This window comes from Ahaetulla prasina, chromosome 4, assembly GCF_028640845.1.
Source record: "Ahaetulla prasina isolate Xishuangbanna chromosome 4, ASM2864084v1, whole genome shotgun sequence".
Taxonomy (NCBI): Eukaryota; Metazoa; Chordata; class Lepidosauria; order Squamata; family Colubridae; genus Ahaetulla; species Ahaetulla prasina.
The window spans coordinates 684,246-705,793 of NC_080542.1; the positions used below are offsets into that span (position 1 = coordinate 684,246).

At 50.4% G+C, this 21,548-nt stretch overlaps 1 protein-coding gene across 6 annotated transcripts in view; it reads left to right on the plus strand.

The window, feature by feature from the left end:
- Nucleotides 1-13,895: 13,895 nt before the first annotated feature.
- GIGYF1 (GRB10 interacting GYF protein 1) overlaps nucleotides 13,896-21,548 on the plus strand; it is a 30,876-nt gene continuing 23,223 nt past the window's right edge. For 3 of the 6 annotated variants that reach the window (XM_058181130.1, XM_058181133.1, XM_058181135.1), the window contains exon 1: nucleotides 13,897-14,090. The gene's annotated coding sequence lies outside the window, so the exon portion shown is untranslated. Of the gene's footprint in view, nucleotides 14,091-21,548 lie in introns of all 6 variants that reach the window. The other 3 variants (XM_058181134.1, XM_058181136.1, XM_058181132.1) reach the window with 2 other exon arrangements.

Sequence of the window (21,548 nt, forward strand, 5' to 3'; positions counted from 1 at the left end):
ATTTAATTATTTAAAATAATTTAAAAAATATTTTAATTTTTGTGAATATTTAATTCACAAAATGTGAATATTTAATTCACATTTCATGTCCTTCCTTCTGCATCCTTTCTTTAACGATTCGATTCCACCATTTCTTTGATATTATGTAGCTTTTGGGCCAAAGCAAGCTGGCCTTCAACGAGTTGTCCGTAGCAAGTTGTCCCATGGTGATTTGGCTGTGGTGAGTTGTCCTAGACCTGGCCTCCTCCTCCTCCAATCCCACTCCCTTCTAGCACTGATGATGTGACCTAGTTTGGGTCATGAAACGTCTGCATGAAAACAAGACCCTCATTTCAATCTTGAGCTGCAAATATTTTCCTTTATTGCTACACAATATTGCATTTTGTGCATTGCTATAAATCGTACAAGAAACTGACTACTGGAAAGATCCCAAAGTAGACAGGGCAGACAGGGGGTTTTCAGCAATTCCCTGCCCAAACCTCCATCTCAGTTCTAAGGGCGTGGAAGTGATGAAAACCCCTTCTTGGGATCCCAGATGTGTTCCCTTCTTCTTACCACCATGGGGATAATCTCCAGGGGGTCCCGTGTCTTCGGTTGGGGTGTTTCGGTTTGTTCGTTTCCAGGTGTTATTCACAGACTCACTCCAGCCACAGAAGGGGTCCGTGTTGTTGTTGAAATCACAGCTGGCAAAAATATCTGTGGGGCAGGGAATGCATCCAGGCAGAGTCAGCTGGGGTGGGCAGCTTCCCTTCACCCCTTGGTTATTTTTCAGCCCCACTCCCAGATACCACTTGCCCACAGGGTTGGGGTTAGGTTACCTTCACAGGGAGAAACTGCCACATTGTCCACTGCCAAACCGGGTTGCCCTGCATATATGCCTTCGAAGACAAACTAGAAGGGGAAAAACCATGAGTGACCACCAGCTGCAAAGGATACCCAGGGATGCTTAAGGACCACCACTCAACTGCTGTGTGTAGCATTGCAATCAACGGTTATTTTAATTTCCCTCTCTGAAATCGGACCTTCTGTGTAGACCAGGAGTGTCAAACTGGAGTTCTTTGAGAGCTGGATCAGCATTGTAGTTCTCCGCCGCAGGCTGGTTGGGGTGGTGGTGGGAGATAGGACGGATGACTCCTGCAGCACCCTGCTGGCCAAAACAGGGTGCGGGGTGGGGGCTGCACAGCCCCCCCATGTCTCATTTTCACTCTCCATGGCCTCCAATAGCACTCCGCCTGCCAAAAACAGGCCGCACAGGGGTCTCCTGAGGCCCCTGTGCGGCCCATTTTTGGCCTCCCTGGCCTCCAGAAGCCCTGTGCCGGCCAAAAGCAGCAGGCTCCCTGGCTTCTGCACCGCCCATTTTTGGCTAGCAGAGGGCTGCAGGAGGCCGGGGAGGCCAAAAACAGGCTGCGGGGGGATGCACGCAGCCCATTTTGGCCTGGTAGAGGCACCGTGGGTCGGTCCTTTGATATTTCCAGCCCGGATTTAAGCACCCCACAGGCTGGATCCAGCCCAGTTTGACACCCCTGGTGTAGACTTTGCCACACCGATGCTTTGCAAATTCAAGATCATAAAATGGGGCAAACTCACTTAGCAGCGGTCTCATTTAGCAAGGCGAATTTTGAGCTTAATTGTGAGGACTGTTTGTAGTACCCTCTACTCCTTCCACTCCCACATGGCCAAAGCGAGCAGCTTATTCTCGCATCATCTCCCCTTCAACCAACTTACCTGGATGTCCTCCCTCCCAGTATAATTAGCGAATCCTCTCTTCCATTTGGGACCCTGTTCCCCTCTGAGAGTCAGCAATGGGACCCCCCGATCTCCTCCTATTTACAGGAAACACAAAGAGGAAATGACGTTTACTCAGGGGTTCATCTGCTCAGAGGGTCTTTGCGCGGGGAGGGTGTATCCCCTTCAGAAGGCCCAGGAACTTGCCTGGGGGAGCAGCGTAGATCTTCAGGGCCGCATCATCGGAGACGCCATGGAGAGTGTAGAAGAACATCAGGAGAAGGCAACCTCCCGAACTGAACGTGGGGCTTTTTAGAAAGCTGCTTCCAAGACTTGCCTCGCTGAAAGACTCCAGCAACATGAAGGAACCATCTATGACAGTGGAAAGGATCTGAATTGGTGTTGGGACAGGAGTCTGCGGGTGGGTGGAAGCAGGTTTGAAAAGGCTGAGACTGTGCTGTGCAGCCTGGGCCATAAAAACCTCCAGAAGGATGGTGTCCATTACAAGCCAACAGACAGGCTCATAGTCCACGGTCTCCTCAACAGCAACTCAGTCCAGGTGAGTCAAGACTCAAGAATTCCGCAGAAACTCCACCTTGATAGCCTTGCCCACAAGGTACTTTACCCCCAATCCTTGTGTTAAAGCTCCTTGGTGGAGCTATGGGGGGGGGGTGGATTCGTGCTTCCTCAATGGCGCCACAAACTGAGCGGTGGACACCACCAATGTGTAGCACATCCCTGTTGGAGTCCAATTACGACTCCAGATTTTGAGACCTGAACCCTGACCTGCTGGCATTTGCACAACTTCTGCTTAATAACTTTAAGATCGATTCCCAACGGAAAGCCAAACGGGCTGCTGAACCCCCAGGGACAGGAAGACACAAAGATGACCCCGCAAAAAAAAAGGTGCCAGGTTTTGAACGACTTCTCCAACAGCGGACAAAAGGAAACAAGCAAAATGTTTAAAAAGTGATGATATTTATGTAGTTACTTACCAAGCACATCTAAATGATATGAAAGTAACCAAAATATCTTTACAGTCCCCAAGGCAGGTCACAACTTTTGAGTACCCCTAATGTTTGGAAATTGACAGTCGAAAAATTTAACAGGCCCTATAAAATTCTGAATAGGATTCATGCCGTGCACGGCGTCTGCCAGGTTTTCACTGTATAAACATCCTCCCCTCGGTGTGACTGCAGGGTCCTACATCAAACTATAGATCTGTTATGGCCTGTCCAGCAGCCAAATCAGAGGTGGGGGAGAAGGCGTGGGAGTCGGGGTCAGCATCAAGGCAACCTGAGAGCTCCTAGGGGTAGATGGGAATGAGAGCTCCTAGGGGAAAGTGGGAATGGAGAGAGAGAGAGAGCCCGAGCCTGGGCCGTCCGTCAGCCCTCAGATGGACAGTTAACAGCCCCCAGGTCTGGAGGTGGCTGATGAGGAAAAGGAGGAACAGCTGGTTCCAGTGCCTGATGTGTGGATGCGCAAAAGGCAGAGGAGAGGAGAGCAGTGGAAATCTATGGGCCGGTCCTTGGGACAGAAGAGCCACTGCTGCCAGCGAAGCCCTACCCTAGCTCTGGGGATAAAAGGAAGGGGGCAGAGATGAATAGGTGCGGCAGACAACTCTTCATCTATTGGCCAGCCAGACTTGTTAGCCTGCGAGAGAAATTTTTTGCCGAGGCTGCCGGCACTCCTAATAATAAAGGAATCTTTTGAGTTCACATCAGAGGGTTTGTCATGTTTGGGGAGCTGGGTAAGAACAAGATCACATCGTGACCGGCTGTAAGCTGTGGGCATTGACTGGTCCACTATCTGATCTTTTTTTCATATATAAACGATGGTGAACTTCAGTGGTTAGATGGCCTAGACCTGGCAAAGCTGGCTGAGGAACTCTGGGAGTTGAAGTCCACAAGTCTTAAAGTTGCGAAGGTTGGAGACCCCTGGCCTAGACATTGGTATCTCAATACAGATCCTTTCAACATTCAAATTTTGCTGTGGTTTTAATCTAGGTTTGCACCGAGGCCCTTCCAGTTGAAAGGATTAGGCGGTGACATCACCATTGTCCTGGGGGACACCCAGTTGGGGGCTCCATTCATGTCCCCGGTAGGAGCTGGAATGAAGGATGAGAGCTCAGCCCTGCCCCACGGCAGCTCTCAGGTCTCAAACACGGGCTTGCTAACCTCCTATCCAGCGTTCCAGCCACTCGAGCCACTGTGCTCCTTTTAATCTGGGTGAAATGTTAACATATGTTGTAAGTCCATGTATGTAATTCCGTATGCTAAATAACTAAGTGATAATGCAAGGGAGGTAGACCAGGTAGACCCCATGGATAGTGGCTGGTCTTGGTGTTTAAAAAGATGCCTACATTGGATCTGAATACAGCCTGCCTCTCCTGGCGGACAATCCAGACCAAAGTATCTCCGAGCCCATGTTGGGCCACCCAATTGGTGAGGATTAGCACAATCCCGCCCCCCACCCACCCCGCTCTGGGTTTTCTCCCAAACTTTCTCTCTCAGCTACCAAATTCAAAAATGATCTGGCTGGTTGTCAGAAGTTGTTAACTTGAGGAACCGAAGCTTCTCACCTGCTTGATGAAAAATATACCCAGAATTAAATGCAAAAGAAACCTCTCCTTGCGTTGGAGGAAACCACCTTAGCAATACCTGCTCCAACAGGTAGTAGTACATTCTTGCCCAGTTCATACTCACATCCAGGCCTGGAGAAGTCATCCGATGGTCCCACACCAGGCGTTTCTGTGGGGCCAGGCCACGGACTCCACATCACATCTCCCTCTTCTGCGTTGCTCCATCCACAGAGGTCATTTGGAGTATCAAAATCGCATTTGGTCTTGCAGGCTGTAGAATTGGGAGGGGGGGGGAAAGAATGAGACACCCCCTCCGTACAGCAAAACCCTCCTTCTCCAGAGCAGCGTTTCTCAACCTTGGTGGCTTTAAGGTGGATGGAGTTCAACACCAAGAATTCCTTAGCCAGAATTCTACTGCTTAGAGGGAAAAGATTGCAGAGGAAGGGATTACAAGAGAGTAAGTAGGCCACAATGTATATATTTATATATCCAAAGGAATGCATTAGTGTCAGAGAATTCTGGGACTTGAAGTCCACCCATCTTAAAGCCACCAAGGTTGAGAAACACTGTACCAAGGTTTGAATGTGGTGGGGGCCTGGGGAAGATAACTTACGTGAACAAGGTCCTGGTTCGATGAAGATGGAGTCCAGAGCCAGTGTAATGTCTCCTGTGCTGACCTGTTTGCCTTTGAAAACAACCTGAATAGAAAGACAGATCAGGGTTTGTTCCTGTAACAGCCCATTACCCAGGTCGTTACAACACAGAAAACTAATAGGCACAAAACTAGGACCACACCCACACAGGATGCTACGAAACAGCCGACTAATCTGCAAATATCCACTCCACCTACTAATCAAGATACAACCACACAGCCAACCAACCCGCTTACACTAACAAAGCCAACACTCCACACCTCCCCACCAGTATTTATAGAGAGACGGCAGCTCCGACCACGCTTTGCTCACACAAGCACGAAGCCGTAAGCACCAGCCTGAAGATGACGAGTGAGACCTCATCGAAACGTCGCCAAGATACTCTCAAACTTACACGGGAAAAGACCCGAATAAACCAAGACTTATATATATGTAAAATAAAACAATCCCATGTAAAATAAAATAAAATAATAAAATAGGCAAACTAAGAATGTCTTGTCTGAATTGGAAAGAGGCTGCAAAAACTTTTAAAGTCCCTCCTTCACAGATGGCACCCTGGAGGCAGCTGGGAAGGCAGAATGACCTGTGTATTGATAATCCTCCACTTATGACTGGCCGCTTAGCGACCGTTTGAAATTATGACAGACTCCTCCAAACAGGACTTACAACCTGGTTTAGAAGTTCTGACACAGCCCCCAGCCCTCGTGGTCAGGGGAGCGCATTTTTGGCGCTGGAAAACCGGCCTTCATTTATATCTGGGCACAACGCCCTGCAGTCACGTGGCCCCGGTTTCTGTTTTTGCTGGAAAATGGGGTTTACTTCCAGATTCCCGCAAATGAAATCAGACAAGAGTAGAAAAAGGGTTTGCTTAAGGACCAGCATGTTCACTTAACAAATGCCACACAAAAGGTTGCAATGACTCCGGTCAGGTGGTGACTTGCTTTATGACCATTATGATTTGCAACTGCAATTGCCAGGGTTAGGGTTAGGGTTGGTTATGGTCATAAGTTGAGGAGTCTTCCTCCCTTCCCCACCCAACTTGCCTTGAAGGGGCGCGGAGTCTGGGCAGGAACCGTGACGGCCCCGCTAAGCCAGGAGGTGCTCTGCGTTCCTTCCCGAGTCCACAAGGGGACGACACTGCCCGAAGCGTTCCGGATCTCGATGCTCAGTTGGACTTCGTTGCTGAGGCTGTAGAAATAATACAGGAATCGCACGCAGACCTCTGCCCCAGCCGGGTCCACCTCGGGGCTTTCCAGTTGTGCGAACCCTCCAGCTTCTGGATGGATGTAATTGCCTCCTGGAAAGGGAGAAGCCGTGGCCCTTTTAGGTGCTGGAGAGCAGAGGGGCCAGGTTGATGGGGCCCCTGCCGAGTCTCGCCAGCTGCACCCTGAAGGGCAGAGCTTTGCAGGGAGGGTCTTGGCTTGCTGCCCTGGGACCTCTGTGTCGTCGTCCCCCCGTTGCTGGGAGCCCAGGGCCTACTCCAGATTGTGGGGAAGCTCGGCCAGGAAAGGGAAGGGCCCCAGACCAAGGTAGCACGTCCTGGCATGGATCCAGGGGTAGCGGTGCCAACCCGAGGGGCCCTGCCTGTCTCGGGGACTATCGAGGGTGCTGGCCTGAGAGGGGCTCAGCGCAGCCTCCGCGGAAGAGGCTGGGGCCACCGCGAAGCTCTTACCCCGTACGATGTCTCCTTCAGGGGGTCCAGGGCTCTCCCCAGGTTTCTGTCCCTGCGCTGGGAGCCACAGGCTGCCCTGGCTGTCGGGGTTCTGGCTCCAGTCGCAGAAGGGACGGTCGGGATTGTCAAAGTCACAGAAGTCTAAGGGGAAGCGGGAGCAAAGGGTCAGCCCCTCCCGCCACCAATAGACAGCCCCCCAGATGCAAGAGATGCTGGGTTTCCCAGCGCCTGCCTGGCCACTCCCTGCTTCGGGAGGGAGGAAGGAGTTGGGAGCTGTGAGGTGCCTCCTTCGCCCCTCTGCCTCCAAAGCTCCCAGGTGTCCCCCTGGGCAGCTACACAGAAGACGCCCCTTACTCCATCTGGGACCAGGGCAGTGCAGGGGAAGGAAGGAAGGAAGGAAGGAAGGAAGGAAGGAAGGAAGGAAGGAAGGAAGGAAGGAAGGAAGGAGAGAAAAGGATGGAAAGAAAGGGACAGAGAAGGAAGGGAGGGATGGAAAGAGTGGGAGAGAGAAGGAAGGAGAGAAAAGGAAGGAAGGTATGGGAAGAAAAGGAGAGAGAAAGGAGGAAGGAAGGAAGGAGGAAGGAAGGGAGGGAGGAAAGAGGGAGGAAAGGAAATACAACCCTAAGCTACAAATATTCTCCTTTATTGGAAGGGAAATCCTACTCACAGTCCGTGGTCAGGGTCTTCTGTGGGGTCTTCACACCTGGGACTGAGTGTATCCTGAAACGGCGGATGAAAGGGAGGGGCAGGGAGGGTTGACTTCCGCACGGAGACCCTGTCCCACACACCCCTCCCCACCCCGTTACTGCAGCTGGAGGGCCAGTGGGACACACCCAGAGGTCCCCCCCGAGGAGTTCCCTCACTTTGCACCCCACAAGAGCTTCCGGCCACCGATGGCGAAGGGCTCCGAGGTTCCCCTTGGAGAAACCTTTGGGTCTCCACCTGGTGCAGTCTGAGTCTGCCTCGCCCTCTGAGAGGGCCAGTCCGGAGGAAGGCAGGGCGGGGATCTGAAAACCAGGCCTTAGGATGAGCACCGAAGCCCACCGAAGACGATGTGGAGGGAACCCATCACAAGTAAACAAGATGAAATGCTGGCAACTGGACCGACGTTTATTCAACTGTGACGTTTCATTACTTGTCCAATTAATTTCTTCAGCCAAAATGAAGATTTTTGGTTAGGCATGGAGTCAGAAGGGGAAATCCTTGGAAATCGCACCAGGCTGGTGCCCATTCCATCCGGTGCTAATTTGGGGCTGGGTGTATTTTCCCTTGTGACCGAAGGTGGATCCTCAAAACGTCATTTCCTTGGGGTTTTTTTTTGAAAACCTTTCACTTCTCATCCAAGAAGCTTCTTCAGTTCTGTCCACTAAAGCGGAGGTCTCCAACCTGGGCAACTGTAAGACTTGTGGACTTCAACTCCAACAAAGCTGGCTGAGGAACTCTGGGAGTTGAAGTCCACAAGTTGCCCAGGTTGGAGACCCCTGCACTAAAGCCCCTCTGGGACAACCATGGCCTGGAAGATCGAGAATCTCCATAGACAAGGTGGAGAGCATTTCCCTTCAACCGGTTTCTGTCCACCTTTCGGCATTTCGGGCATTCCTTCTGTTGTGGGCTGACTTCAAGCCGCCCCTTATTTCCAACTCAGCTTGGCAGATCTGCTAAAAATGGGATTCCCACCCTTAAGACTCAACACCCCCCCACCGCCCCACAAGGTAGCTTCTGTCTTCAGCTTCAAAGCCCGGGCAGAAGAAATGCTGAAACGCCTCCACCTTTCAATCCAGGTGTTTTTGAATCATCCCTGAAAGTCAAACTTAGTCTGAATAAAGCCGGAAGGGACCTCCTTGCCCCTGCTCAAGCAGGAGACCCTAGATCAGGGGTGTGCAACTGGATTTCTTCGAGAGCTGGATCAGCACTGGAGCTCTCCTCCGTGGGCTGGGCAGGGGAGAGGGGGGAGATGGGACGGATGCCTCCTGCTGGCCAAAATGGGGCACGGGGGGGGGCACACGAGGCCCCCGCACCCTGTTTTCAGTCGGGACAGTCTCCTGCAGCACTTTGCCAGCCAAAATGGGGTCCGTGGGGGGCATGAGAGCCCTCCCCCCGCAGCCATTTTGGCTGTGAGAAGCACCCCGGGCCAGGTTAGGATTTAGGGTTTGCTATTTCCAGGCTGGCTCCACAGGCCAGATTTAAGCACCTGGTGGGCTCCATCTGGCCCGCAGGCCTTGAGTTTGACACCCGTGCCCTCGACCATTTCAGACAAGTGACTGTCGAGGGGTGAAATTCAAATTTTTTTTTACTACCGGCTCTGTGGGCGTGGCTTGGTGGGCATGGCAGGGGAAGGATACTGCAAAATCTCCATTCCCGTCCCACTCCTGGGGGAAGGATACTGCTCTGGGGCCAGTCAGAGGTGGCATTTGCCGGTTCTCCGAACTACTCAAAATTTCTGCTGCCGATTCTCCAGAATCTGTTGGAACCTGCTGGATTTCACCCCTGTGATTGTCCAGTCTTATTAAAAGCCTCCAGCAATGAAGCACCCACAACTTCTGGAGGCAAGTCGTTCCGCTGGTTAATTGGACTCACTCTTAGGGAATTTCCCCTCATTTCTGGTTTGCTTCTCTCCTTGATTGGTTTCCACCTGCTGCTTATACGGCTTAGCCTCCAGAATGCCCATCATCTTGGCTGCTCTGCTTGGAAGCTTTACCTAGAAATGGATCCAGGCTGCCTGTCATCCCTCAATTTAATCTAAGCGGATTTCTTACCTGGTGGGTCTGGTGGCAAGGAGGCCCTCCAGGGTCAGGAGCAGCAACACCATCGGCCCTGCCTTCTCGCAGCCCATCCTGGGAAGCGGCTGGAGCGAAGGACGAGCACGTCCCCCTTTCTGATTAATATAGCCGGGCTCGGTTCCCCACCCATTCTTTACGGGCAGAGGGCAAGAGGCTGCTCATCCAAGTCGAACCTTGGACTTTCCCCTTCACCATTGGGATTTTACGTGCTGACGTCTCATGGGGTGTGGCCCCGAACAAAGATCAAAAGAAAGAGAGGGGGTGGGACAGATTGGCAGGCAGAAATTTGGGGGAGCAATGTCTTCTCCACCGGGGTTGGTGACTCAGGCGGCCAGGTGGAGGTAATGCCTTGGGGCAATGTGGCCCCAGCTTTCAGAAGCTTCGGCTGGCTGGACAAGCACCCACAACCTCCCCTGAGCACACCTGGAGCCCAGCTCGAGGGCCAGCATCCTTCAGGCCAGTTTCCAAGGGGGTTCCCTGTGATGCCACCCGGCGAGGGAGGGGTGGTTAGAGAGCTATGCTGGGTAGGGAAGAGTGCCATGGGTCTTCTGAATTACAATTTGAACCAAGGCTGGACGCCAAGCAAACCTGTAGCGACTTAGTCACCAGATAAGAAATTGGAAGGTGGATCCTTCCGCTCCAAGGATCCACTCCCCAGCCCATAAGCCCAAACTGATAAACAAATTGCACCTGACTCTGTTTCTAATGTGTCTCCCAGGTGCCTGCCTGTCTTCCCGATAAAAGAAGGAGAGATTTATTGAACATGGTTGATCTTTGATCAGGCAACTCATGTAACTTGATTTCAGTCCAGCTGAAAATATTCCCTGCGAGGGGTGTGGTGGGGCATATTATTACCCCATCTGATGATTGGAAGCCATTCTCTTCTACAGGCCTGAAAAGAGTTCAACGGGGGAACCAGGTGTGGTCCTGAAGCGGCCACCTTGAATATTTTAGCCAGGTATAATTGTCCAATAAAGAATTCCATGTGGATTAGTCATTTACAGGAAGAAATTAATGCCCATATGCCTGCAGGTAAGGCAGGATTGGTTGGGACAACTAATGTTGTAGAGGGCAAAAACACTCTGGAACGAGCTTCCCCCGGGTTTACGCCAAATACCTGACCTTCGGACATTTCGTCGCGAACTCAAGACTCATCTTTTTATCCGCGCGGGGCTGGCTTAAATTGGGATTTTAATGTTAAATTTATTGATTTTAAACGGGGTTTTTTAGTATGGTAAATTTTAATCACTGGGCTAATTTAAATAAGTTTTTTAAATTGTATTTTAAACTTGTATATTGTATTGTCGGTTTTATTATGCCTGTACACCGCCCTGAGTCCTTCGGGAGAAGGGCGGTATAAAAATCAAATCAAATAAATAAATAAATAAATAAATAAATAAAAACAGAAATTTTGTCTGAAGGCAGGACAAGAAACAACCAATGGAAACGACTCAAGGAGAGAAACAACCTAGAACCAAGGAGAAATTTCCTGACAGCAAAAACAATTAACCAGTGGAACAACTTCCCCCCAGAAGTTGTGAATGCTCCAACACTGGAAGTTTTTAAGAAGTGATTGGACAACCATTTGTCTGGAATGGTATAGAATTTCCTGTTTGAGGTGAGGGGTGGACTAGAAGACCTCCAAGGTCCCTTCCAACTCTGTTAGTCTGTTAAAAATTCCAAAGCACCAGAGGACAGGAGAAGAAATAATGGTTGGAAACTATCCTGTTTCCCCAAAAATAAGCCAAATAAAATAAAATTTAAACGCAGAGCTAGAAATCAGGTAAGACGGCAAGAGGAGCCCCATCTTGCTCCACGTGCCCCGAAATAATAAGACCCCCCCCCGAAAATAAGGCCAAGCGCTTATTTTGGGGTTCAAAAGAATATAAGACAGGGTCTTATTTTCGGGGAAACACGGTAATCAAGGAGAGAAGCAACCTGGAATTAAGGAGAAAGTGAGGATTGAAAGTGAGGACAATTAACGAATGGAACAGAAGTTGCCTTCAGAAATTGTGGGGGCTCCATCACTGGAGGCTTTTAAGAAGAGATTGGACAGTCACTTGTCTGAGATGGTATCTCCTGTTTGAGGAGAGGGGTGGACTATAAGACCTCCAAAGTCCCTTCCAACTCTTAGTCTGTTCAAAATTAAGGCGACTCTTGACAGTGAAAATGTGGGCAGAAAATATCAAAATGAAATTTAGGAGACAAAAGTAAAGGTTCTTCAACTGAAATAGAAACCCAAACGCAGAACTATAAATAGCAGGCTCAGTAACCACATTTGTAAGAAAGATTGTGGAACAGCCACTGATTGCCCAAGAAATGTGAATCAGCAAATCCAATGCTTTTACAAAACAGAGGAAAGCAGCTTTAGGCTGGGGTCTCCTTTTCCAGAGGTTGCAAAGTTGCCCCAACTTTTCCAGCTGGCTGGAAAAAGCACCTTATTATTTATTTTTCATATGTTTGAATGGCCATCTCTCTCAGAGAGGGACTCTGGGCATTGCACAATAAAGTGTCAAAATTTAAGAACAGAGTGTGTGTGTATATATATATATATAATGAGATATATATATATAACCAAAGATCTACATATATATATATATATATATTTTCTGAGGTTTTCACGGGTGTTTGTATATAGGTCTTCAGTTGTTCAGGTTTTCTCCCGTGTAAAATTGGAAGTGTCTTGGCGACGTTTCGACGAAGTCTCATTCGTCATCTTCAGGCTTCAGCTTCGTGCTTCTGGGAGCAATGTGTGATCGCAGCTGTTTCTTCCTTTTAACTGCTACTGGGGGTTTGAACTGATTGGGTGGGAGCTTGGCTGTGCTCTGATTGGTTGTGCTCTGATTGATTGGAAGCTGAAGCCTGAAGATGACGAATGAGACTTCATCGAAACGTCGCCAAGACACTTCCAATTTTACACGGGAGAAAACCCGAACAACCAAAGACTTACATATATATGTATGTATGTATGTATGTATGTATGTATGTATGTATGTATGTATATAAAAGTTAAAAACTAAGAATGCCAGAAGAATAATTTGGGGTTCCAACTCCAGCCAGGACTGCTCAAGGATAAATAAAAATGAGATCCAGAGAAGCTGTGAGGAAAGAAGAAATATTTATTCTGAAAAGCACAACAGGGTCCCAGAGAAAGTGGGGTACAGTACAGCAGCAGATTTTTAGAGGGAGACCTTATCCAGGGTGAAGTGTCTACGTGGTGATTCTAGGGGTGTGTGTATGTATGTGTATGTGAACATGCAGTTCCTTTCGGAGACCTAATTTAATTAACTCTGTGTTTGCAGACCCTATATGTGGATTAGGTCTTGGTAATTTATTTGGGGGGTTTGAGGAAGTTTGCTAATTTTAGTTGATTTACTTTATCTAGGGGAGATGCCGGTTCTCAGACCGTTGTGGACTGTGTTAAGATTTTAAGGGAAGATGGAGCGTCTACTCTGATTGATTGAAAGGATCGAGGGTCTCCTGCTTGAGCCAGGGGGCTGGACTAGAAGACCTCCAAGGTCCCTTCCAGCTCTATTCTATTTGATTGATCGAAAGAGTATAAAGAATAAAATATATTTGGATATAAAGCTTCTCAGAAGGAGAAGGTGAGGATTTACTCCAGGGGACCCCAAAGTTGGTCACATTAAGACTTGGTGGACTTCAACTCCGCTCTTAACCCAAAGGCAAAGTGGGGGGTTCTAATCAGCCCCACGGCTGGGGGCTCCTCTGCCCCTCCCATCAAAGGCAACCAGGCAGGAACTGGAGTAAGATTTCATTCTTCCGGGGGCAGGTTGGGGGCTACAAACTTTTACAAACTTTTAACTATCAGCCTTTTGTAATTTGCTAGGTTTTAATTGTTGGTTTTAATTGTATATGTATTGTGTTTTATTTTTGGCTGTACACCGCCCTGAGTCCTTCGGGAGAAGGGTGGTATAAAAATTTAATAAATAAATAAATACAATAACCCCGGCTGCTCCATCCTCTAGGCCAGTGTCCCAATTTTGGCCACTTTAAGAGCTTGGACTTCAACTCCCAGAATCCCCCACGCTGGAACAGGGGAATTCTGGGAGTGGAAGCCCGCCTCTTTCTTTAAGGTGGCACCGCCCTCATTCGGCAGAAAAAGAACCAAAGGCACTCTGCGCACACTCAGAGACCCTCTCGCCTCCAGAGCCTCCCTTGGTGCAGCCGGTCTGACGTCATTTTATAACAGGCGCATGACGTCACGCGAGAGGCAGGCCAGGCTAAAAAAAAAAAAATTAAGGGCGGGGCCGGAGCTCGGATGCCGTGACGGCGCGGCGTCGCCCAGTCTGAGGAGGGGGGCGGGGTCACGTCCAACGACGTCGACGTCCCTCACCGCAGCCCTGGGGACGGGGGGGGTGCCTCGGATCACGTGTCGCCCAGTCTGAGGGACGCGGGGTCACGTCCAACGACGTCCCCGGCACGTGACGCCTCCCGCGCGCCTTCGGGGAGCCCGCGTCACGTGACCGGGAGGAGGGCGGCCATCTTGGTCACAAACACAAACAAGCGGCGAGAGGAGGAAGGAGCGCGAGACGCGGAGCCGCAGAGCCGTGGAAGCCGTCGCGGCCTCTTTCTCCTCCTCCTCCTCCTCCTCCTCGGCCCCCGCTCCCGCCCCCCGCCGCCTCGCCCACCCACCCACCCACCCACCCACCCACCGGCGGGTAAGGTGCGCCGCGCGGGGGGGGCCCTGCGTCGCCATGGGAACCGGGGCTCTCTCCCCCCCCCACCCCTCCCTCCCTCCCTCGCCGGGCCCGCAGGAGGAGGAGGACGCCGCGGCCCCGGGCTGCGCTCCCCGCCGGCCCTCGGCCTGCCCTGCCTTGCCTCCGCGCACGTGCGGCCTCGCGTGGCCCGTGGGAGCGCCCCTCGCGCCCCTTTCCTCCTCCCCGCGGGGTGTGGCTGCAGTGGGGGCGGGGGCCTGCAAGGGCCTTCGGGAGGGGCCGGCGCCCTCATCCTGGGCGGGGAGGGGCCCCGGAGGGGGGTATTAATTGGGGCCGAGAGGGAGGGACCCCCGTTTGCCTCCCCCTCCTAATAGACAATCCCCCCCCCGCGTGCATGCAATCTGTGGGGGGCCCTGGAGGAGGAAGGGGGGGGAGGGAGACCCGCCTCTTTCCAGGTCACGTTTTGGGGTCTGGCTGCAAAGGGGGGGGGCCTTTGGAGAGGAATTGCAAAAGGGACCCTGCAAAACAATTTTTTTTTTTTTGCATGGATTATTGTTATAACCTGGGATGCTGCTTTGTTTCCTGGAAAGGGTCCCTTCTTCCCCCGCCCCACCCAAGGGATGCCGTGCTGACCTGGCTTCACCTAAGCAAAGTTTGGCCGGGTCAGGCCTGGCAGAGGAGGACAGCGAGGGGAGGTTCAAAGGCTCATGGTTAATGATTGCCAGCCGGGTCAGGGGCATGACCTGGGTTTGAACGTGGTGGGTAAACATGGACCCTGGAAGGGGTCCTCTGCAGCCAGAACCGTGAACCCTCCGGAGGCTTTGAAGAAGAGACTGGACAGAATGGTCCGAGGGTCTCCTGCTTGAGCAGGGGGCTGGACTAGAAGACCTCCGAGGTCCCTTCCAGCTCTGATATTCTATAATCCCAGATCAATGAATGAAACGACTCGACTCCAGAGGCTGTGGGTGCTTCATCACTGGAGGCTTTTAAGAAGAGACTGTCTGACGTGGGATAAGGTCTCCTGCTTGAGCAGAAGGCTGGACTAGGTTCCTTCCAGCTCTATTCTGATCCATCGATTGAATCGTTGATTGGGGAAAGGGTGGGCTGGTGGGTCGCTGCATGGGTGTGTTTGTGTGTGTGTGTGTGTGTGTAGAGCAGTTCATCTAGACTTCCAACCCTCTTATTCTGTTAACTTTCTCAGGGTGTTAGTGTAGTTTTGTCAGGTTGGCAATGAGGTTTGGTTGTTCTGGAAACAGAATTTCGGTGCGAGGAATGCCTTAGACTTACGACCACAATTTCTGTTGCTAAGTGAGATAGTTAAGTGGGTTTTGCCCCATTTTACAACCTTCCTTGCCACAGTTGTTAAGTGAATCTCTGCAGCTGTTAGGTTAGTAACTCGGTCGTTAAGGGAATCTGGCTTCCCCATCGACTTGGCTTGTCGGAAGGTCGCAAGCAGGAGTCACGTGACCTTGGGATGCTGCGACTGTCATAATCGTGAGCCCGTTGCATTTTGTTCACGCAACTGTGGGGATGCTGCAATGGTCGTAAGTGTGAAAAACGGCCATAAGTCGCTTTTTCCAGTGCCGTTGAGACTTCAGACGTTCATCCAACTACCTGTATGGTGTTTTGTTTGTTTTTAAGTTTCAGTTCTGTTTCCTTTAAACTGCTGACTTTTACCCATCTGGTTTGTAGAGTCGTCCCTGAATAGGGGCACGGAGGCTTGAAGAGCGGCAGGCTTTGCCCTTCGCGTGCCCAGCGCTGAGAACTTCCTCTGAGGAAGGCAGAGGGTGGGGAGTGGTAACCCTTTTGGGTCTCTCGTTTATTTTTTTAAGCACCAGGCAAAACCCAGGTTATTTCAGCCTCTCAATCCTTTGCCTGCCTTCTGCTTCATTACACGCCTATTTCCCATGCATTTTGTTGTGCAAAGTTTATTTATTTTAAGTATGCGTGTCCCCACCCACCCACCCATCTTAAGCAACTCTGGGTGGCTCGCATCAAGAATAAAAGCCATAAATATAAAACAGTTATAAAGCATTAAAACCATAAAACGATAACACTCTTGTGCGTTGATTGTCCTGTTGGAATGGCCCCGTAGCAAACTCCACTTGCCCTCTTGCCCTCCTTTCTGTCTCTGCAGCCCTGTCCCAGTACCTCAGTGAATCGTCAGGCCTTAGAGGGCTCCCAAAAGGCTAAAAAGGGGTGTGTCTGTCAAATTAGTGGCGGGAGGTGGGAGGGCGAGTGTGTTTCACAAGGCAGGGGCAGCCATGGAAAAGACTCGCTTCCCAGGTCCCACCACGGGACAAGATTTTGGGGAACGGATTTCTAGCATCCCTATTCTGAGTTTTGAATGGAAGGTCTATATAAAAATATTCAAAATCTGCTAATGTGGGGGAAGCCTTTTGTGTGGTGGATACACGCTGAGCTCGAGTACTCTTCCTATAGAGTCATTTCTTAAAAACTGTCCTCGGCTTACGCTCAGGAATTGCTTCCAATAGTCCACAATATTCCACTATATACGAAGAAGAAAACCAGGTTACATGCACGGTTGCAGCTGGGGAAAAGGCAGGAGGGTGATTTGCAAAATATCAAAAGTGGTTTTTATTTTAGAAAAGTAACTGGGCTGATCTTTTCAGGAAGAAGAAGAAGAAGAAAATGTTTCGCTTCCTATCCTGGAAGCTCCATCAGTTGCATTGGATGGTGTGAGGGGTGGAAGGGCAGTTATTGACAGTTGGGATTACTTGGCTATTATGAATCACTTCAGTTGCCTTTTCTAAAATAAACTTCACTTTTGATACAGCTGTGACCTGGAGGACTGAGAAACCTCGTAGAGATCTGATTTGCCGAATGTTGTCAGCGGGTAACTTGTTGGGCGGCTGAGGCAGAGGGCAAGAGGCCTTCCCTTTTTAATCAAATCTAGGTGTAGCCCAATTCTTTGGTATTTGGGCCGTGATGCGCACCGCACGCCTTACAAACTGGTAAACCCATTGAGGGGACGTGGTTGTTGATAGGTGGAGATGTGTGGAAGGTGTGGGTCACCAGTTGCAAGGAAGATGTGGACAGGAACCGAAAGGTGCTTTGGGCCCAATTGCCTGGAGCAGGTGATAGCCGACATGAAAGGAAGGGATGTTCAATGTCTTTCTCGATTTCACCCAGGGCTCCTGGCTGGGAGAAGACGGTTTCTTTTTGAGGTACTTCAACGCGCCCACAAATAACGGCTTTGAACCAGGAGGGACTAAAACAGGCGGATGTATGCGTTATATCTTTTTTGTTTTAGCTCACTCAGGTAAATCTGTTTGAAGAATTTAAGACCTAGGCAGCTCAGTTTTTATGCCAGCGAGAGTCAAAGGCTGCCTAATGGGAAGGGCAGCTTGGGTGGGTCGGGGTGGGCTTTCTATAACCCCAGAGGTAGGCGTGCTTGGAGCTGGCAAGAGGGACTTTCAAACATGATGCCTGTGATGATTTGTTAAATTCCTGTGGTAGGTGCCGGAGTTGGCATCTATGGCCCCTTCAACTCCATTCAAAGATGCCAAAGGACCTGAATCCCTTGGTGGCTCTTTTCCCGTGCGGAGAGAATATGGGAGTGGAGTGGAGGAGGCTGCCCCCTCCGTTACAGGTTGACAGGAGCCTCGGTTGTAGATCCAGGAGCAACGGAACCAAAGCCAGTTTGACAGACCCGTCACATCTAGGGGATTCCTCCTCACAATCCTCTGAAATCCATAAGGAGGATCTCCTAACAAAAGACCAATTTATGCAGTCAGGCAGGGGCTTTTTCTCCGACCTTAGCCACTTTAAGACTTGTGGACTTCAACTCCCAGAATCCCCCAGCCAGCCACCCAGAAGGACCTAACCGGGAGACCTGCTTTCCTCGGATACAGATATGTGGAAACCTTTGTCAGGTCTCCTCTTGGCCTTCTTCCGCTTTCGGCTGCATAGGCCATGTCCCTTCAAGCGCTCTGGGTAGGTTAAAAGTGTACGTCACGGGTGTGCTCTCCCCCCAACAACTTACAAGTTGAGCTGTGTAGAGAAATAATTTGTGCTCCAGTCTCAGGGTTAGAAGTTGCTCTGTAAGAATTATCCCCACATTTGGTTCCCAGTGAAGGCTGCTGACTGGAGTCGCTCCCTGGAAATTCCGTGGGGAGTGATAGTTTGCGTTCTTCTGGCAGAATAGTCCTGAATATTTTGTAGGGCTCCAGAAATCCTGGGTTGTCTTGCTTAGCCAGGATGGTGCTGTCTGCAGGGGCTGCAGGTTATTGAGTTGTGGGTGCTGGAGGTTTTCAAAGATAGGACAACCTTTTGATTGGGAGGGGGTTGGCCTAGAAGACCTCTGGGGTCCCTTCCAGTTGTAGGAGTCTGCGTTCTATGTCCGCACCGTTGCTCCTGGCCTTCCTTGGTGGTTGGGCTGTTTTGGCAAGTGTATTGCTGTGCGCAGGACTTTGTTCAGTCTAGGGACGTTAAGAGAATATCCTGGCATTCGGACCCTGAGACTAGGAATTGGTCATGTCAGCTGTGGAGATAGTCCTCAAGTTAGGACCATTCATTTAGTGACATTCGAAGTTACAACGGCACTGAAAAAGTGCCTTGTGACCTTTTTTCACACTTATGACCGCTGCAGCGTCCCCATGGTCAGATGCTTGGCAACTGGTTCATACTTACGACAGTCGCTGTGTCTCCGGGCCCTGTGATCCCCTTTTGCCACTTTCTGACAAGCCAGGTTCACTTAACAAGAAGTTCACACGGCAGCAAATCGCAGCAGTGATTCGCTGAACAACTATGGCAGGAAAGGTCGTAAAACGGGGCAAAACTCAACAACTGTCTCATTTAACATTAACAGTATAAATTTTGGCCTCAGTTGTGGTCAAAAGTTGAGGACTGGAGAATTGCAGAGGCTTTTCCTGCCATCTAGGCGCCTGATGTTCTCCCCCTCGAGTTCAGAACTGCGTCCAACATAAATATGCCAAATGAAACAGGCATAAAGTGGGACCTTTTTGTAGACGTCGCCAGCACCAGAGTTTGACCTCCGTTACAGCATCCGATTAATCGCAGAATAATCTCCTGAACTTGTTTGTCTTTCTGTTGTATTGTTGAGGCCACCCAATATCTTAACTTCGGATTTTAAAAAAAGAGCAAACAGCTTCTTGCCTGCTTATATTGCGCGTTTACTGATCAGATGAGAGCATTTCCTTACTTACTGCTTTCCAATAAAACCATTTGTGATTGAGAATAGAATAGAATAAGCTGGAAGGGACCTTGAAGGTCTTCTAGTCCAGCCCCCTACTCAAGCAGGAGATCCTGTACCATCTCAGACAAGTGACTGTCTAGTCTTAAAAACGGCCAGTGATGGAGCCCCCACGATTTCTGAAGGCAAGTTATTCCACGGGTTAATTGTCCTCACTCTTAGGAAGTTTCTCTTTAATTCCAGGTTGCTTCTCTCCTTGATTAGTTTCCATCCATTGTTTCTTGACTTGTCCTGCCTTCAGGTGCTTTGGAGAATAATTTGACTCCCTCTTCTTTGTGGCAGCCTCTCAAATACTGGAATATGGCTATCCTGTCGCCTCTAATTCTTCTTTTCTTCAGGCTAGCCAAACCCAAATCCTTCAGCCGTTCTTTATACGTTTTAGTCTCCAGGCCTTTGGTCATCATTGTTGCTCTTTAGGCTCATCCGAAGTTGCTCTTAACCCACAGCTGGCAATCAGATGGATCATTTCTAGAGTACTGTTTCTCACTACTGGCAGCTTTAAGGCATGTAGACTTCAGGTACCGTTTATTCTCTAGGCGGCACAGCCAGCTGGGCAATTCTGGGAGTTGAAGTCCACAAGTTGCCATGGTTGGACACCCCTGCTCTTATTGCACAGACTGGATCTGCTAGGACGTCCTGTTCCAGAAATGCATGGATTTTTTGTTGTTGTTACTAGCTATGTCTTTGAAAGAGTTAATTACTTGTTTAGTAATTATAATTTTTCTGCGGACCACCAAAATTTTCTCATAGCCCACCAGTGGTCCACGGACCACCAGACCACCAGTGCCTTAGAGGGTTTTCATTCAGGATAAAATGTGTTATCAGCCTGCTTCTGCTGAAGGCTTCCGTCATTGTAGCCGGTGTTGTGCTCTGTTCTCCTTGCCTAGGAGTCCAGATCTTGGTAGCCCCCAGAACAGCTGCAGGTGGCCTGTTGAGCAACACCACGTCCTTCCTTCTTTCACAAATCCTGGAAGAGCCAAGACTTCTCTGGCAGCGGAAGCGGAGTGGTTAGAGCAGGCGGGAAGACATCCCTGTGGGTTAGGAGGAAGAAGATGGTGGCAGCCAGGGCCTCTGGCTTCTGGTTCTGACCTCACGGAGGAAACCCTGCGAAGGCCTGCCGGGGGAAGTTGCCTAATGTCTTGCTTTTGAAATTACGGGGCAGGACTTGGGGCTGACCTTCCTGACAAGCCGTGCTGGCCTCCAGGCCTCTAATGCCCTGGTGCCCTGCTCCTCCTTTGGCCATGCAGGGGGAGGCGGAGGTGGGCACCAGTTACGGGGAGTCAGTCGGCTGAAGTACTATTTCTTCAGATTTAAAATTTCACCGTTCCGGTTAACAGGATAGCAATAGACTTACATATCGCTTCCCTGGGCTTTTGCAGCCCCTCTCTAAGCGCTTTATCAAGTCAGCACATTGTCCCCCAACAAACTGGCTCCTCCTTTTACCCCCCTCAGAAGGGTGGAAGGCTGAGTCGTCCTTGAGCCGGTCAGGGTGGAACTGCTGGCAGTCGGCAGAGTTAGCCGGCAATACTGCATTCTAACCCCTGCGCCACCACAGCTCCGAATAGCAAGACTTGGACGGGACCTGGGAGGTTTTCTAGTCTAGCAGGAAACTCTGAGACAGACGGCCGTCCAATCGCTTGGTAAAAATCTGCCCTTGGCCAAGTCATTCCCCCGATGAATTGTTCTGTCTGTCAGGAGGAGAAATCGGGGAGATCTGTTCTGTTTCTCTCTATGTACCTGCTGCCTTTCCTCAAGGGTTTGCCAATGGTGATCTGGCATTTAGAAATAAAACGGAAAATATTTCTGCCGGGGCAAGGAGAGTTTTTGCCCTTCGAAAGGTGACAAAGCGCAGGGAGACAATTCCTCTTCTGCTTCGTTGCGGAGCAGGTGCCACCAAGATAACCCAGTTTGATCCAGAGTGCCAGGCTAGACACCGGGAGGTTGTGAGTTCTAGTCCCGTCTTAGTTATGAAAGCCAGCTGGGTGACTTTGGGCCAATCACCAGGAGACGGTGAGATCTAGTCCCGCCTTAGCTGTGAAAGCCAAAGGGAGGTCTTGGGCCAATCACCAGGAGACAGGGAGTTCTAGTCCTGCCTTAAGCCCACTGGGCCAGTCACTTTCCCTCAGCCCAGCCCAGCCCACCTTGCAGGGTTGTTGTTGGGAAAATAGTAGGAAGGAGGATTTGCTTCATTTGGCGCCTGGAGAGAGGGCCCAAGGCCACCCATC